This window comes from Dermochelys coriacea, chromosome 25 (assembly GCF_009764565.3).
Source record: "Dermochelys coriacea isolate rDerCor1 chromosome 25, rDerCor1.pri.v4, whole genome shotgun sequence".
Taxonomy (NCBI): Eukaryota; Metazoa; Chordata; order Testudines; family Dermochelyidae; genus Dermochelys; species Dermochelys coriacea.
In genome coordinates this window covers 8,934,327-8,946,431 of record NC_050092.1, presented here as the reverse complement: position 1 = coordinate 8,946,431, position 12,105 = coordinate 8,934,327, and the positions used below count along the sequence as shown (strand labels likewise).

General features: G+C 44.4%; 1 protein-coding gene across 3 annotated transcripts in view; it reads right to left on the bottom strand.

Annotated features, from left to right (window-relative positions):
• KDM4B (lysine demethylase 4B) overlaps positions 1–12,105 on the bottom strand; it is a 224,851-nt gene that overhangs the window by 11,135 nt on the left and 201,611 nt on the right. The window lies entirely within an intron of this gene.

Sequence of the window (12,105 nt, the reverse complement as noted above, 5' to 3'; positions counted from 1 at the left end):
AAGACCCCTGGGGGCCTGGGTGAGAGAAGGAGCGACTCCTGTCCCTGTGGGGGCAGTAACTTCCCACCCCTTCACCAGTGGGTAACATGGAGCTTTCCTCCTTCTCCCAACCTGTTCCTTGCACCCTCCCTTCCCCCTCATCTCCTGAGCTGGTGCAGCTGCCAGCTGGTTGAGTCAAGCCCCACTCCCCCCATTTGTGGTGGTGCCAGGGCTGTCAAGAGAGCTGGCTAGGCTCAGCTTCTGCCAGCCTGGGTGGTACCAGAGCTGCTGCTCCTGCAGCCACCACTGGCTGTATCCTCCATCCTGCCAGGTAAGGTGATGCTAGTACCATCAGCCTGCGTCTGGGAGCACTGCTGCAGCTGCCCTCCCCAGCAGTGGGTACCAGAGCTGCTGCTGCAGCCGCCACTAGCTGTATCCCCCATCCTGCCAGGTAAGGTGATGCTAGTACCATCAGCCTGCGTCTGGGAGCACTGCTGCAGTTGCCCTCCCCAGCAGCGGGTGCCAGAGAGAACTGATTCCCATTGCTTACAATAGCAGCGGAGGGGAGCTGGAGAACATGAGAGAGACACAGCAGTGTTCTGCTTTAAGGCTTCACATTTCCAGGAGAGAGGATTTAAACACGTGACAGTCCTGGAAAAAGCAGGACGTTTGCTCTCTTGTACAGAGGCTGGTAAAGAAAGTTTTATGAACGCTGCAGTAACATGAACTGGATTGATTTCATATTTGTTTGCTTGTAATTTCATTACAATGCTCTCTGTTTGGATTCAACCGTTCCGCTTACTCACAGCGCGTTCAAAAACCAGAAACCAAAGTAGAACTATTTCGTTTTCACTGGCCAAGCCCTGAAACACAAGACACCTGCACAGCATACATGGTGAAAAGTACGTTTGCTGGTTAGGGTTTTTTTTTTTTTTTTTTTTTTTTTTTTTTACATTCAGCCATTTTTAACAATCGAAAGGGTTTTGAGCATGAAAATTTGTCTTTATTAGAACTGGCCTCAGTTCTCAAAAGCAACTAGTGGTTTTTGGAAGCTTCCATTTTGGGTTCCTTTCCCATTTCGTTTCGAGACAGAGAGGGCATGTACAGATCCCTACACTGTGTTCTGTCACGTTTGGTAAATGTAGCAGTGGAAAATGGTACATTTTAAATGATTTCATGGCCCATTTGGGTTGTTAATCCATAAAATCATTTTTAAAAGTATCATTTCCCACTGCTACATTTACCTAACGTAACAGAACACAGTGTAGGGATCTATACATGTCTTCTCCCAAAACAAAGTGGGAAAGGAACAGACTGTGAAAAATCAGTCTACTGCTAATGTCTGTTTCTCAAACTGCACTTAACTAGTAAAAAAGGCACATTAAAGTAAAATAAAACTAGCAAAGCATTTGCCTCAGGGGAACAAACCATTCATACAGATTGGTCCATAGACGACCATCAAGGTGTAAAGCATCTCGTGGAATTAGGAAAGTTACAAATACTGCTCAGCACCTCGGGTCCCTGTAAACATCCAGGGGAAGTGGAGAGGCTAGAGGGGGCCAGGAAGCAGGGTGGGAGGCTGAAATTGAAGAAAGACCTTAGGGACAGAGGAACTCTGCAAACATCAACTCCAAAACCAAAACAACCTCCAGTGATTTTGCAATAATGTTGAAAAGCCCATTACAATTTCCATGAGCCATCTTGCATTCAGGGGTTCAAACCTATAGGGAAGATGATACCTAGGAAGGAAACGGGGTTAATTCCCATTGGCATCAGGATGGTAGTGCAACCAGCAATAGTCAAAAGCTATGGGAGGAAAAATTTAGTCCAGACAAACAGGAAAGGACCTGGACCCTGGATTATACTCCCAAGGGATGAAGTTGATACAATGTCAGATTAAAAGCGACAGCATTGCCACCATGTTTTGTGACATATATTAGGCTAATCTACTCCATCCAGGTTTATTCTGCCCATAGGCACAGCCACTGAGTAAGAATAGGGAGACAGATGTCCCAATTCCCCAACTTTTTCCATGGGGTTGCATCAATTGACTCTCTCTCGGGGGAGCACTTTCTGGTGAAAGTACTGAAGAGCAGACCAAATAAAACAGCTGTGGGATTGATGCAGGGAGCAGAGTCCTGAAAAATGAATGGGGGGGGGAGAGTAAGAAAACAAGCGGAGTAATTCAGAGTTAAAATCTAGTCAGCTCTGCTGTCCTGTTACTTCCAAACAACGTGTCACTGACTCATTCCCGCTAAGTGAACCTGGCCTAACTCTGTGGGGTGACATTAAGGCCTCAGAAGAGAATTTTGGCACATTTTCTTTACTGTACCTGTCTTTGAACACTCCGCACCTGTGAATAGCAGCAGACGCTGTTCTCAGCTCCCCACATGCCCAGGAGACACCGAGCAAGGACAGGCAGCAGCGCACTCTGCAAACACGCAGTAAAAGTTTTCCCACCTGGAGGTGAAAAATCTAGATGACTAACAAGACATGGCCCCCATTATGATCCCTCTGCAAATCAAGCACAGAGCGCAAGGAGTTGCAAGGTAACCAACCAACAGCATGGAGCTTACACGGAACTTGTGCTGCACGTGGCCTAGGTGTTTCCTCCACCTTTAAACTGCTCCAAGCCTCAAGCCCAGTTCCTGATCATCAGTCTAAACTACCCTAAAGCTTCTTCTCCTGCAAAAACAAATCTTCCCAGAGAGAACTAAGTGCTGCTGCAGCCATTACCCCAGGAGGCAGAGTTAACATGAACAACCACACCCATAACGATTCTTGCTGTTTTAGGACCACAGCTCCCATCATGCAACAGTCAAATCTGGCTGTTAACTCTTTCCTCGCCGTCGAATTTGGAGAGAAATAACCCACAAAAGACAACGCTGAGATGAGAGCGATGAACAATAGCTATAGAAATAGCTCTCTGGGCAGTGGGGGTTTTCTTGCGCTGCTCCTGGTTGGCGGTGGAGGGGAGCACACTGTCAGGAAAGTACCCAGGAGCCAAGCAAATGAAATACAGGAAGGAATGAGAGGACGACTCATGTCTACTAAAAGGCAGGCAGGCAGGAGGGATGGTCTAAATTTCCTGTTCTGCCCCTGCTCTCTGTGAAGACGATGAAGACCACCTAGCTTTGCTAAAGTGCCTTTTATCAGTAGATTTCAATCAGGGTGTTAAAACCGAGTCACTAGATTTACCCATTAGTTGCAAGCTGCATTTGTAGCCAAACTAAGAAAAGGTCTGGTGACCAAATCCATGCCTCGGGGTGACTGTAAATCAGACGTCTATTAGGAGTATGCAAGGCGGGAATCCTCCCTGACGGAATGATATAATTAGCCAAGTAAATTATGAGGGACGTGATAATGGCCACTGTCTGCATGGAAGCCCCAAGTGATTTGATCCACTACGGCAAATTCCATGTTTGGATATACAAAATAAAACTCCAACCAGCTGGAGATCAGTAACAAAATCTCTCTTCATTCGAAGCACCCAGACAGAATAGGTCTGCTCCTCTTAGGATTTTTAAAGTATTACTTCATTCTGCGCAAAAGCCATGCAGAATATCTACATAACACCTGCAAAGATTTGGTCTTATATTCTCACTTCAGTAAGGGCAGTTTAACATTTCTATTGGGAGGCAGCAATGTCTGGAAACTGTACGTATCTGATATTTTTCCATTTATTGTACAGGTCAGACTTCATCCATTTCCCACTGTTTTCCATACAGATTGTTCCTTCAGGGACCAATCTGATGTTAAAATAAGACTTTTTTCCTCTACAAGTGAAGCAGAAAAAATGTCTTTTGTTGGTATACATGGACTATTCTCCAGTGAAATGGGATCAGCTGAACTGGGGACCAAGAGGACTAGAGTTACTGAACAATGTTTTTAAAGCTCTGTTCTCTCATTAGACAGACAGACATGTAAATAGACACCGAAACAAAGGCACTATGAACAACATATTGGCATGCTTTTAGGAACAGCAGAATGCAGTTTAATATTGACTTATGTATGCATTTTTAATAACTACAATTAAGGTAAATAGGCAATATATCCTGGATGATTAATTGCACAGACTGATGGACTTTTCTGTTTCTTCACAAATGATTAGGCAACTAGACACAAATTTTAAACAGGTTTCAGAGTAGCAGCCGTGTTAGTCTGTATTCACAAAAAGAAAAGGAGGACTTGTGGCACCTTACAGACTAACAAATTTAAACAATCTATTAATACTATTGCTATTATTAATTTGTATTATGGTAACTCAGAGGCCCAACCAAGATCGGGACATCTTTGGGGTGGGGTAGGGCTGATCAAAATTCTGAATTTCTGTCCAGTAGGACACTCCAAGATTTTGAAAATTTGGTTTCGTCCTGAATCAGGATGAAAAATTGAAATTGCAGAATTTTTTGAATTATTCAGAAAATGTTTTGTTTTAATAAACTGAAAACTTTTACTAATACAATCATATCATCATCTATCAAAATGATAAAGTCAAACAAAGTTCTTCCACCTTATCAAAATGGGGCCATTTCAGTCATTTCCCATGAAAATTTAAATGAAATCTATACGTTCTCCCAAAATGTTCGCATTTCCTAGAATCAGCCTTTTCCAACAGAAAACTGCTGTACAAAACACACAGCAAGAGAAAATCCCTTCCCCAAACAGCTGACAATCAGAGTAAACAAGACAGGCATGGGATGAGAGAAAGGAAATATCCCCATTTTACAGATGGGAAACTGAGGCACATCTGGATTCAGTGACTTGCCCAAAATCACGCAGGAAGTCTATGGCAGAGCCAGGAATTGAACTTGAATCTTTTGAGCGCTAGCCCAGTGCCTTGGCAGTTCTTTGGGGGAAGGGACTATCGTTTATTATATGTTTGGACAATGCTACAGCAACAGAGCTCCAGCCAAGCTGATCTCTTGTAGCTACTGCAATACAAATATTAAATAATAATAAACCAGTCAACCATCTCTCAAACAAGTTGCTGGTTATTTATTGGTTATTCTCATTCATTTGTTGGACCAATATAAAAATCTCTTCTCTACATTAACTTTTTCTTTATTGAGCTTTGACTCTGAGTTAATATGCAGCGTTCTTGTAGCAATGTCAGTCCCAGATTTTGGAGAAACAAGGTAGGTGAGGTTATATCTTTTATAGGGCCAACTTCTGTTAGTGAGACAAGCTTTCGAGAGGATACAGCCCTGAAGAAGAGCTCTGTGTAGTTTGAAAGCTTGTCTCTCACCAACAGAAGTTGGTCCAGTAAAAGATATTGCCTCACCCACTTTATCTCTCTCTGAGTCAATATGTGAAGAACATCCCCACAATTTTAATTTGGAAGGGGGTGGGCAGGAAAACACAGGAAGGCTGAGGGAAGTAGTAATGGGATAAGGATCTTGGATCTCAATCCAGTAATAGCAACTGAAAGTTGTTACCATTTGGCAGATGTTCAAGGGGCTGTGAGAAATGAGCTCCAATTCTTAGCAGAGGAAGGTCTGTTCCACAAGAACCATGTCGCCTATTGGCTTCCTTGTTAGACGTCTCAGCAGAGACATCAAGAACTAAATCAATCTTGGAGACTTCATACCCCTCTGGCTCCAGAACTGGATAATTCCAATCACAATTAAAGCACATTGGCAGGAGCTTTGCATCGCCTCTGTTGTACCTGCTCTGTGACTTTCCGTCTCTGGGACAATCAAGCCAGCACCTTGAACTAATATTACATTAATTTATCACAAATTTTAAATTAAAAAAAGTCTCATTTTTTAAAAAGCAGCAGGGAGAAATCCTGTCAGGCACTTAGCTCGCTGTCTGAGTGACCACGAAAGTACTGGGACTTTTTGTGGTCACAGCCATCTGAGAACGGGCAGGATGGTCATATAGATTTCCAGTAAATGAGACCAAGAGATTTCAGTGCTGACGTGGTTACAAAGAGGTAATCCCAACACACAAGAACAGTAATTATAGGGACAAAGGATAGTCCAGTGTCTAGGAAACTAGTTTAGTGGCTGGAGCCCGGGGTTCAATTCCTTCCTCTGCCACAGACTCCCTGGTGACTTTAGGCAAGTCACTTACTCTCTCTATACCTCGGTTCCCATCTGTACAATGGGGAGAACAGCCTCACAGGGGTGCCCACATGAGGATAAAGCGCTTTGAGAGTTACTGATGTAAAGCACTACGTAAGTGCTGTTATACTTCCCGATGACCACCACATGGGCTGCCTCCCATACTGCACTCCACTCCCTGGCCTCGTCTGCAACCCCGCTGCTCTTTATCTCCGGGTCTAACTCCTGAAGGCTGCTCTAATTGACAGCGGTTTTGGGTGCTTGACGTTAGATGCCTTTGGCCTGATGTCTGAAATTGGACATCTCCAAAAATTAGAGGCTTCCAGAAAAAGTGGCTGAATATTTGTAATTTTAGACACAGCCTTCCTTACTGGAGATACTGAGACAGCAACAGGCAAGTCCAAAACCTGCTTCTCTTTACAGCGTTACAGAACTATTTGCCGAACCACATACAGTATCATAACAAATAAAGTAGATTAGCTTTTTTCCCTTAAGGTGGCATTGCATCATCCCACAGGTCTCACTTGAGAGTGTTAAAACTCCATCTTAACAGATACAATATTCTGTCAATTCCTCGGTGCTAAAGATCTCCCCCTTCCTCCCTCCGACACACACAAACTATCTGTCTCTCTCAATTCTTATCACCTACAGTTTATGCACCTCTGACTCTCTTTACCCATCCACAGACCTTAGCTATCTCGGTCTGCCTGATGCACTCTTTCCAGATGGGTTCCATTCGCCTTACAATCACAGCTGCCTTGTGTGGTCCACAAATCTGTCACTTGGTCAGTTACCCTATGTGTATCATGCCTGATTTATATTTTGGAGTATCAGCTCTTGGCCACAGGGCAGTTGTGTTGTCTTTGTTTGGCTGTGGAGTTTTAAAAAAAGTAAAAATAAATTACTATTCCACCAGGAAAAACAGACTTAAATTGCTACACCATTTTTTATCTAAATAATGTTTCAATTTAAAAATGGGGGAATGGGAACTAATTACATCTTTGTGTGGAAGATCATAAATCACAATTACAATGGGAACCTCTGCATCTCCCCGACAGACTAAAAGCAGACGACACAAGTTCTTATCTCATTACAGTTTAATTAAGAATTATGTTTGAGCATCTTCTTTTTAATTATCACAGGGCCCCAATGACTTCTAATCTTTTTTTACCTGGAGTGACAGAGGGTGCGGTCCAAGATGGGCACTAATGAATTTACAATTCGATCTTTTGGGAAGTTTAATAAAATTAGTCCACATAGAAGATTAACACTGGTAAAGTGAACTTCCAAAGAGAACATTTGGTTCCTATCAATTTGTGTCCTACAAGCGCCAGGAGCATGGGGAGGGGAGGCTGAAGCGTTACTATGTCTTGGGGCGAGGGTGGGGGTTTCAAGGTGGGAGAGAAGATGGTAAATACTCTCTTCCCTGGTTTCACCTGCCTGCACACAACCACCTGCTGCTTCACATGCAGAAATGCGAAGACCCAGAGGAAGATGAGTGTTAATTGTTTTACTCAGAGCCCACAGAGCTAGAACAGCAGCATCAGGGTCTTTTCCTGAAACACTCCCACTGGCCGCGGGAGGAGTTCTTTGCACAGAATGGCTACAGTATCCGGCTACACCTGTCACTTTACATGGGTTCATCCAAATCTGGATTTCGCATTCCAGCATGGGCCAGCCTCTGCAGGTGTTCAATTTCCTTTGATACCAACAACACAGCTGGAGAGACTGGCTTTGAGGAACTACAAGGTCCCCATATCATAACGTTCTAAGATGTATGGCCCTGTGCTGACAAACTACTGGGCTACCTGACACATGCTCTGTGCGGGCAGGCACCAGCAGCACTGCGTTTCAGAAGGGCCGTCCTGTAAGTGCTAGGCCAACTTTAGGAATAAGCGGCATAGGCGATTTCTGCACTACCGAGCCTGTGCCAGCATAGCTCCCTCCTAGTCTAGTTGTAGTGCACGCCAACAGAAGGAGCTCTGCCGGAAGAGGAACTCCCCGAACGCTAACCAAGCTGCGTCTACACTGCGGGGGTTGTCAGCGCCACTCTGTTGCTAGAGGCCGAGTGACACATTCAGCTGGTGTACATTTTAAGTGCAGATAGGGCCACAGGCTGCCTCCTACAGCTCTACTTGTTACGACCAGGGCTGTTTCAGGCTGATCAGCCGTATTGCTATGTTCCCTGTTGTGGGCCTTAGCAGCAGGCTCTTTTGAGCACAATGAGGGGAAGGGAAAAGGAGCCAGGAGGGGAGGAGAAGATGCTCTAGAGATACTTTGCCTGGGGGGCTGATTACATGGAGGCTCACTCTTGAAACAGATTTGGACAGCGAGAAGGGGCACTCTGCGGCTGTCTGGCCTCTTACCCTCTGATCAGTCTAGTACCCGCTATTCCATATCTCATGTGTAGACAGAGTTACTGCAAGAGTGAAAGATGAAACGCTGAAGTCGCAAGGCCCTGCCACTAACTGTTCGCCATGGTACAGAAACTCGTGGCAAAGAGACAGAAGAGGGGGGAAAGAGACTGAAATGCGGGAGAGGAAAGTATAATGATGTAATGAGAACCGACAGGTGGCAGCATTGATGCACATTGCCCTTTGCTTGACCAACAACAACCGCAGTGCTGAAGATGTCAGTTGCTTGTTAGCATCCACATATGCTGTGAATATCTTAGCAAACAACACCCCCCTCCAGCTCCCACGGACCTAATTCATTTTAGGGTGAGCATAATCATTATTCCTCCATTACTGGCTAGTCTTATTCCTTTAGTACCTTCTGGAGAAGATGAACGCTGATGAACACACAGAGTGGCGGCCCAATAGTTAGCTCTTTGGTACCTGGAGTTGAGATTTCCCCATGCTGAAACACACATGCATTTTGTATTGATGCTTAGCAACGAGGGGAAGATCAACAGTAAAAATAATAATTTTGTATGTACTACACACACGCACTCCCAAGCTTAGCCACCATGTTTCACTTAAAATAAGTTAATCACAAGCCCACACCTAAGACAAAGGGGTATGTGGGCCCACCCAGAAACTATCACCACACGGGCAGAGGGTTCCATTCAGTATTATTTGACCAGAGATGTGTCTGAGAGAGAGGATGACTGAGATGAGACACACACAGAACAAGCGGCTGGCACCTCAACCTGGAAAAAGCTGAGAGCGTGCGAGCTTTTGGGGTACTGGCTGAGAAGAGTGTTGTGGGTGCTGTGAACAAGGACATGGTCCTTTGTTTGGTTCCTTCTGTCTCCAAGGAAACAGGACTTTGCCTATTTCTTATAAATAAACACACCTGTATCAAAGTAAATACCAAACTCCATAGTCAATTTCTATTCCCAAATGAATCACCCGCAGGGTCCAAACTTTGACTAGCACTCAGGTAAAAAGGAGCAACAATACACACACACACACAACTTAATCCTACCTCAGCAAGGGCGGGGAGGACTAGATGATCTCGATCTCCAGGCCCTACACATGTCACATCGTGTATGTGTATTTCAACGTCATTGCTGCTCCAAGTTAGCTTTACACAGAAGGTGGGGCAGGTTTCATAATGGAGTCTCTTGGTGCTACTATGCTATAAATAACAACAGGAGTCCAGAGGTTTAAATACCAGTAAGCATCTGTTGTTACTGGCTTCAGGATGCTACACAATAGCCAGAATGCCATAGCTGTGTTTGCATTATCTCCCTTTCATCCCAGCTTGTAACCCAAGGCCCAGAACCTGAATGGCAGGGGGCCTATCACTGCTTGAGTTCTGGGATACAGCATCCAGATTTTGTGTGGCATGTTTTTACCACATGAAAACACTTAGAACATGGATGTCATGGCCAGGACATCAACAGATTCAATAGCCTGCATTGTTAAACCACATTGCTTGTGAAACTCAGCACTCTGACTTTGTTTACGCTTCTCACCAGCTATCTGCAGAGGCCTGACAAGGTGGCAGACATCAATTAGTTTGCAGCTAGCAAATGGACATGATCAGCTTTCTGAGCCTTGGCCTCTCACATCCACGATTTGTTAATTTCCATCTCTCGCACCAAGATGGTTTCAGGTTTCTTCACTGGAAGCACAACAAAATCTATCAAGAAAATCTCTGTAAATGTAAATGGATTTTGTGAGATAGAGGACAGCGGGACAGATCAGCTGCCACTCACGGGGGCACAAACTCTCCCCTGGGTTGTCACTGCTTAGGAGGCTCCAGAAAATATTCTATTAACAGTCAATTTAGACACTTCGAAAGCCCAGCAAAGCCCAATGCCAACTGGCAGAATGGAGGTCAGAGTTCTCCCGCGTTTACTTCTAATGCTGCTCCTGAAGGCATACAGCAGACATCAATTCCCAATTTAATTTCTCCTAGAAAGAAGAATTGTCTTGTCACAACTGATACCCCTGAAATCCTGATTCAAAGGGACTTGCAAACTGCACACTGCATTTCATTTGTGCCTTTTCTCCTCCATTCTTATAATGTAACCGTGTGAAATCCTACACCCGGGCGGTGGGGGAGAAGAGAAAGAAAGGTTGTGGGAAAATTATAAATATCGGGCCTTGCCTTTCCTGTTTCTGTAGGAGGACTCTATGGATGACTAGAAAATAAAAACAAAAAGGAGTCCGGTGGCACCTTAAAGACTAACCGATTTATTTGAGCATAAGCTTTCTTGGGTAAAAACCCCACTTCTTCAGATGCATGGACTCCATGGGGTTTTTACCCATGAAAGCTTATGCTCAAATAAATCTGTTAGTCTTTAGGGTGCCACCGGACTCCTTGTTGTTTTTGTGGATACAGACGAACACGGCTATCCCCTGATACTTGACACCATGCTAGAGAATAAAGGGGACTGTGACATCAGAAATGAAAAAGGGATGAAACACAACCAACTGAGAGGGGAAGGGATTTGAGATCAGACTATTTAAAAAAACCTCTTTTTTTGCTTCTGCCAGGAGCTGTTTAACTCAAATATCGGTACAAAAGCTTTTCTGGTGGTTCCAGATCCCAGCCCTCCAGCAAAAACATGGAAGACCAGGTTCTTTGTGGGCCAGATTTTCAGAAGCACTGCATACCCACAAGTGGGATAAGATCTTCAGAAGTGCTCAGCTCCCATTGAAGCATCTAAATGAAGTGGGCAGATTTCTGAAAGCACATTGTGCTCAGCAGCTTCCACTGAGCACAAGACCTGCTGGGTCTTGAGCTATTCATTTAGGTGCTGCTGGGTGCAGATGCTCTTTGGAAAGATCTTGACAGACACATTCCTGGATATTTCTCAGTTAAATACAACAAACCTTCCCAGGACCTTCTTTATAACTCACAAACCAGCAAAGGAAGGGAATACACATTATTTTCTCCTTTCCAGGTCACTTTTAAAACACTGAAAGGACTGTGACTGTTCAAAACCTTCTGTCCTTTCATTAGGGAAATCCAGAATCAGAGGCAGAGCCTGGGGTGAAGGGTATAGACCTAGTGAAAGCCCAGGTTGGCTATGAGAGAATCTACACACGTTATCTGCTAGTGGCTTTTTGGAGCATTCTGCAAGCACTCCGTAAGGGAAAAGCAAGACAGGGAGGTAGCTGTGGTGATAACCCACACAAGACTGAAGCTTTCAGACAGAGCTGGGAACCACCGGGAGGCTTCTCTCACTTCCGCCTGCCACCCCCTAGCTGGAGGGACTGGGAAAAACAACCACTGCAGGCTGCTTGTATGCAATCTCAGCTCCGTTCAAGCTGCGGACTTGTGAGCGGCTTGCTGTCAGCGGGATAAAATATTCAGCATCTGTAGATTCTAGACAATGTTTCATGCCTCATTGACTGCAAAAGTTTTTAGATTTAGTCAACATGTGAAGAGGAAATCCCAGGGTAGTTGTATCTTTTTTTTCCCCCTCCCATGGGTGAAGTCCACATTTGTATAGGTTTTTTGGCGGTTTCTTTTTTTTTATTTAAAGTTTGTGAGTATTTTATTTAAAATTAAACTAGAGGCATTATTTACAGCCCTTCACTGAGGGAACAATAAACAACAGTTGCTATTGTTGAGGCCTGTTAATATTGTTAGTTTCCAA